Genomic DNA, 7,244 nt, shown 5'->3' on the forward strand with positions numbered 1-7,244 from the left:
CCGTCATGGCTCTTGCAGATCAAAGTTGAAATTCCGTGAACTTTAACCCAGTTGCAGCATACGCCAGTCTCAGCTACAAAACAATTGAATTGTATGTGCACAAGTGCTCGGGGCTATGAGGCGGAAACATCAACGTGGTATTTGAAACACGTTGCGTCATGTTACCTGTGAGGTGGAATAATCAAATCAAATCAAAATGCATTTATATAACACTTTCAAAACAATAACTTGTTGACCAAAGTGCTTTGCATAGAAGTAAAGTAAAACGAAGAGAAAGAAACACTGAGAACTAAAGACATGAGAACATAGGTTATGTGGTTATGCTTATGAGTACTTGTCAAGAGATTAGCAGCTGCGTTTTGAACCAGTTGGAAATAATATCATGCTACAGAATGATGCCTTGTGTGTGTGTGTGTGTGTGTGTGTGCGACAGAGAGAAGAAGAGAGAGAGAGAGAGAGGTAGGCCTAGCATACTCGCTGACTAAATTTATAATACTATAACATGTTCTATACTGTACATAGGCAATATAATTATGACATTAGAATTTCAAGAAAGCTACTGTAACAAATTACTTCACAGAGTGGATTTGAACCCAGAAACATATTGAAGGGAACAAGTTTATATGGGGCCATATGCCGCCATCAAAAAAGAATGACTTTCAAAATCATTAGGCCTATGCATAGTTAAAGTGGTAGAAAGTAGTCTACTGACAACGTGGCTTTGTCCTTCATGTTTAGCCTTACACCTGGCAAGCACTGACAATCAAATCAAGCTTTCTCAGAACTCCTGATCTATGCAAGAGTATATAAAAATGTAAACTGTTGGAATAGGCCTAAGTTATATCACTGATACTTATAGTAGGCTATGCATGCTTTTTCCCCTTTATTTATTTATTTTTACCTCTAGTCTTAGGGTTGAATAAGCGGTTAAGCTACAAAGCCTTATGGCATAGAAGAACTTGCCTGCCGTCATGTGGAGAATTTTAGGAACTACAATAAACTACTTAATCTTTCAAATAATCATTTATAAAATTCAAGTGTGTTAACTAAAACAGAAATTGTTTGATTTCACTCAACACTCCTTTAATCATGACCATGCAATGTTTCCTAAGGAAGCTCTAAAAAACAAGGTTAGAAACTCATAATCATTCAGTCTTAGACTGATAATGTTAATGCGTTAGGCTACCGTGTTTAGTGGTTTGTCCTGGTATGTGGGAAATGGATACCACAATACCACAGAGTAAAAATACTGTTACAAGAAAAAATTATTCTGCCCTAAAATTACATATATATATGGGCTACTGTACGGAGTAAACTTTAACAGTAAAATACTTAAAAAAGTATTTAAAAAAGGTATGCTATAATCATTTTGCAGAATGGTCCCTTTTAGAGATGCTATCATATTAAAATAATAATAATGCTTCATATTTTATAAATTGTTAGTTGCATGTAAATTCAAAGTAACTACAGTTGTTTTAATACAAGTACCTAAAGGTTTTACTGTAGTAAACGTAGTCTATCTGGAGATCTACAGAAAACTGTGCCCCCAGTGTGTTGCTGTAGTTTAAAGGTTCGTAATGTTAATAAACCTTCATTGCTTTAAAACTGACCATTTGCACCCAAATGACTTATATTCATAGACAAAACATCAAGAGAGTTTTTGCATTTCGTGCAAGTAACGTTGAGAATGAATAAGTTTAGGTTACTGTATCCTGCGTCTCCCTGCGACTGTGAAGTACGTCGCTCACGTAAACTGTCGGTGAGAGGAAACGTTGACACACACACACGTACACTAGAGCCGAGAAGGGGGAATAGCGTTTTGTTTATTTTTTTCTTTAATTTGTATCTCTTTATTCTTTGGCGTTTTGTTGTTATGTAGCTGTATTCCCGTAACAGATTCGACTGCCTTGCTCTTCAGCGCTTGCTCTTTATCGTTAATATTCATGCCGCTCTCTCCTCACGCGGCGCTATTTTGACAGTCGGGGTCGAAGTGAACCAATTCAAGCTAGCAGCACCACTATATTAGCATCGGTAAGTCATTCGGAAGGCTAACTAACCACACCACTTAGCACCTTTTATTTTAAGACCTGGCAGTGTTGGTACAGATTTATAACAAAGTTTGCTTCACTGTAAACATATGCTACTTTGTTAGTTAACCAGTTGTAATGTGAACGCTACATTTTAGTAATGTTGAGTAGTTAGCGTTCACTGAAAAGAAAAGGCTAGGTAGCGCGCTAACATTAGCTAGGTGGCTAGGTGCTGTAGGTGGCTAATTATACTCGGTAGAAGAAGCAAGGTAGCTATTGTTAGCGTATGAGCAAGCTAACATTTTCAGTCAACAGCACAGCTCCGGCACTGACTATACTGCCGTCTGTTATTTACAGACACAACTGAAGGATTCTCCGCACGGACTCGAGACATACAGCCAGCAAAACGGTGAGCCGAATCTCTATGGTGACTTGAGACAACTTAAAACCGCTGGTCCACGATTGGTGGATCATAAATTTTGAGTGAGCTTTAGTGAGGTTAGTAACGCAACATTTAGCACCATCTTTAAAGTTTGGTGTTCTCCATGCCATATTCGCCATGACCATGTTAACATTTTATCCTTCTGAACTTAGCAGAGACTTTACTGAAACCAGGAGAATGAATGCGCGACTCAAGTGATTGGGAATGAAATGATTAGCTAATTATTTGCTTGACTCTGAATGAAGTGATTGAACATTGTAGCTTTTCATTAGTCAAGCTTAAAGCCCACCACAGCTAGTGAGAAAAAGGTGTTATTTGTGCCATTACACCTTGTCGTGAATGTGTCCACTGATGATCAGAAATTACTGCAAACAAAGCGTAGATGAAATTAACATTAACAGGACGAATGATCGAATGGTAGTGTTCTGAATTTGAGCTAAAGTTTGTTTAAAAAAATATTCCTAGGTTCTCTCTGTTTGTCTCTACATTCGCTTTACTCAGTGAGGATTCGTCTGTAATTGAATGAGGTGAAACGGAAGAAAGCCGGTCGCTCATTTTGTGTTTCAGCCCACAGTTTGTAATGCACAAATAAAAAAATAGGAATTATTGAGGAATACTTAATAAACTTCCGTTGCTGTGTGTATTGGTTTTAGCATACTTCTTGACACCCGAGTCGAAAATAGCAAAACTGTTGTGTCAAACAAGGTGCGATCGCAGCACAGAGAGCCAGAGCTGTGATTCAAACATCTGCTCTGAGAAAACAGCATGCTTGTCTGAAAAGAAATATTAATTTAACTTGGAATTTTTGCATTTGCTTTGTGATGTCTAGAATTGGCAATAATACAGAGTCCTGCTACTGGTTTAAGGACCATATTAAAGGACCATATTATTGGGGATTCCTTTATAAGTAGTAAGATCCGATGGAGGTGAGTCACCGAATCAACGATCTGCTGTTGCTAAGGCCATTGACAAGCATATCCTGCCTCCTTGTCATCACGTTTCCCCTCTTATACCTTGTAGCCTTCAGTCTCTATGCTGCAGTATGTACCAAATGGTGAAATGTCAAAAAATTGTTAGGCTCAGTAATTACAGTTAGGTGGTCAAGTGCAAGACTTGTAGAGATGTCATAAATGTGCTTATTTGTTGTTGTTTTTTTTAAATATATTCTTTATTCTAAACACCAGTAGAAATGTGGCTTTGTGTTGCAGGCAACCTACTTGATTTGACTGTGTTAAGTCTTATAGTCAAATATTTATACAAGCCGTGATAGTTGATGTAAAGGAGGTTTAATACTATATTTTAGGCTGATGTAATATAACATGCAGCGGTTATGCAGCCATTATCTAATAAGACATGATCTCTGTGTTTATTTGTCAGCCAGGTATCCATATCTCCTTCTGTCTCTGAATCCCTGTTTGCAGCGGCAGAGGCAGGAGAGTGGCTTTTTCTAGAGAGATTTCAAGAGCTATTTATAGATCTCTGCCAGAGCACCATGCCTAGTGCTGTTGCTGCTGCTCCTATCTCTCTTTTTTTAACCACTACTGCTTCTGTTTCTCTGTCTCACTCCATCTCTGTTTCCTCTTGTCCTGTTGTCTTAGTTTTCTGTGCTCACTGTCTCTTGACGTCTTCCTCACACAGTTTTCTAACCTATCCTTAGCCTAATTGCTTGGTTTGTTGTAAAATATTGATCAGAGCAGAAGGGAAGTGATTGGTTGAATTGCTGTAACTCTGACCTCAGATAGCTGCCTGATTTCAGTGTCATTGCAATAAGGCTGGAGGGTTTTCACATGACATTTCAAATTGAGAAATTGGAGGTTTTGGTACATGTTGAAATTCACCAGGAATTGGAAAAAATGTTTATTTATTTATTTCCAAGCTGATATACTAACACTTTTTCGGATGAATGTTCATTGCAAGTGTTGCTTTAGGCCTGTTTATCAATAGATTTGACTCCAAATAGACCTTATTCATCCCATGTTGAATCAAGTCTATAAGAAACTGGCTATGCCCAAACAGTCATATTTTGTAAGACTATTTTTTTTCAGTCACAATTAAAATTTTTCTAGAATTTTCTAATATCTTAAGCTGAGTTATATGCTATGTGTAGCAGCTGCAGCATCATGTCAGGTGATTGTCTTTATGAACTCTTTATCTGTGGTATCTTTGGCTGCTGATCCTTGCTCAGCTCCTCCCCTTTCTCCTTCCTTCTCTCTAATCCATTCACAGTCTTCTTTTAACATCCTGTGAGGGAGGCTATCTGGCAGCCCAAATGCAGAAGAAGCTGATGGACTTGGTTTGAGGCATTTGGTGGCATTAGTGGTCAACCTGAGACAAATCTTTTTCCTTGGCCATGCTAGGATCACAGAATAGTTGGCTAGATTCTTGTCTTAACTTGGCTAAGTAATAGATAGGATAGAAGGCAAGTTGAGTGCTAAATGTCTGTCAATCCATCCATCTGTCCATCCAGCCATCCATCCATAAATTTTCTGTACCTGGTTGTGGTGGGCAGGATTCTCAAATCTTGATTGTCGCTTTGAACCGAAGGCCATCTTGTGTGACATTGCGGAACACCGAGCTACAGTACTGCTCCTATGCTGAATGCAAGCAACTTAAAGTGAAATGTATTATATATTCAAAAACAGAATAAATAAAGAGCATTGATATGTGTGTGGACTGATATGTAAACAAGAACAACTCTATTCCAAAGATGGAGAAATTGCCTTATCATTAAAAGTCAAATCTAACATTTGCTTCATATCATTTGAATCACTAACTGACTTTGTGGTCAACCTGACCAGACCCAAGGTGCTTATACAGGGATGTAGGCCTGTTTTCAGTTGCAAATTGTTGTACATTTAGTGCCCTGAGGATTGACCTGTTCAACTATCTGGTATTAATAACAGTCCCAGCTCCTAAAAATGGCGTTGAGACTTTACTTTTATGCTTCTGTCAGGCAGTCTTAACAGAGATGCGCTATCCAGTGTTTTCCCTAGGTTTTCAAATGGCATAGGAATTTATTTATGTAATGTCAGCTAACTAGTTTCCTTAGCTGACGTATGTGTTAAACTGCATTAGCAATTGTGTACTTCTAAAAGAGGCAACATTCTGCTGTTTCATTTGTTACTATTCGCAGGAATTACTCCCCAACAAAGTTGTAGCCTACTTCATGAATTCTTTGTGGAGGCTAGCCTTACTGATGGCTCTCACTTCCATCCTAAGTTGATGGTACATAGAAATATTCAGTCAGCTGTTCGATTATGCTGTCAAACAACTGTTTAGCTAAACACTGATTGTTGATTGAGAGGTCATTCCTTTTGCCAGCTTGCTTTACATTTTGAGATCAAGTCACCTCTCCCTTATTTTTCAATGCATATAACTCACCATTGTTTTTACATCCATTCTGATAATGTTGCCTTTTTATACTCATTTTAGGTGCTCCACAAAAACACTTATGGCACTGTGTCTAAACCTTTTTCTGGTATAGGGAAAACCTTGCTGTCATATGTAATGTAATGGATGTTGAGAACCAGTCTAAAATTGTAGGAGCTTGGACACTTATCAGAAATGTGCCCTTTGGGCACATTATTGACCTTTGAAGTGAATTGCTTTTGTTTTGTTTAGACCCGCCGTGCTACCTTCCACATCTCCGGTAATGCACATTTCAATACATGTACTGATTAAATCAAATCAAATCAAATCAAATTTTATTTGTATAGCGCCAAATCACAACAAAAGTAATCTCAGAACACTTTACAAAGTAAGGTCTAGACCTTACTGTTATCACTATTATTACATAGGGAAAACCCAACAAATCCCCCTTGAGCAAGCACTTGGCGACAGTGGGGAGGAAAAACTCCCTTTAACGGAAGAAACCTCCGACAGACCCCGGCTCTTGGTGGGCGGCCTTTTGCCTCGACCGGTTGGGGTGAGTGGATAGAGGAGAGACAAAAGAAGAAAAGCAACAAGACACAACAAACAATCAAACACTAATCAGGTCGATGTGGCTGGTGACTGCTCGTCAGAGATGTAGAGCTCCAAGGCCAGGGCAACCTGCAGAAAGGCACAGAGAGAGAGTGAGAGAGAGGACACACTACGGGAGAGAGGAGACACAAAGTTAGTAATGTGTAATGGTGGCATATAGAAGCATAGGGAGAGAGAGGAGAGGAGAGGAGAGCAGAGCAGAGCAGGAGGGGAGGGGAAAGAAACTCAGAGCATCATGGGGCCCCCAGCAGCCTAGGCCTATAGCAGCATAACTAAGGGAGGGCTCAGGGTCACCTGATCCAGCCCTAACTATAAGCTTTATCAAAAAGGAACGTCTTAAGTCTAATCTTAAAGGTAGAGAGGGTGTCCGCCTCCCGAACTGAGACTGGGAGTTGGTTCCATAGGAGAGGAGCTTGATAGCTAAAGGCTCTGCCTCCCATTCTGCTTCTGTGGACTCTAGGAACCACAAGTAAACCTGCACTCTGAGAGCGAAGTGCTCTGTTAGGATGATAAGGCTCTAGAGATGACTAGAGATGTTGTTTTAACATGGGATTAAAAGCTTCACAGCACAAGTAGTTTCACTGTCCAGGGCTTGCAAAATTTCAAAATCCCTGGTAGCCCTTCGGGCAGGTACTCTTTGGTTTTTACTAGCCCGAAATGAATTTAAGTAGCCTGAATAAAATAAGAAAAATATTTTTAATGTAGAATATCAATAATCAGCAATTGTGTCATATTGAATCTGACATATCAACTGAAGTCACAAATGGCACTCGACGTTGAGGGCATAGCATCTT

General features: G+C 39.3%; 1 protein-coding gene across 1 annotated transcript in view; it reads left to right on the plus strand.

The window, feature by feature from the left end:
* The first annotated feature begins 1,769 nt into the window (after window positions 1–1,769).
* The window catches only part of r3hdm2 (R3H domain containing 2), a 57,453-nt gene continuing 51,978 nt past the window's right edge, over window positions 1,770–7,244 (plus strand). The window contains exons 1-2 of the mRNA XM_020610581.1: window positions 1,770–2,031; window positions 2,385–2,436. The gene's annotated coding sequence lies outside the window, so the exon portion shown is untranslated. The remainder of the gene's footprint in view (window positions 2,032–2,384; window positions 2,437–7,244) is intronic.

The sequence above is a fragment of the Monopterus albus genome, unplaced genomic scaffold (genome assembly GCF_001952655.1).
Source record: "Monopterus albus unplaced genomic scaffold, M_albus_1.0 scaffold1.1, whole genome shotgun sequence".
Classification (NCBI taxonomy): Eukaryota; Metazoa; Chordata; class Actinopteri; order Synbranchiformes; family Synbranchidae; genus Monopterus; species Monopterus albus.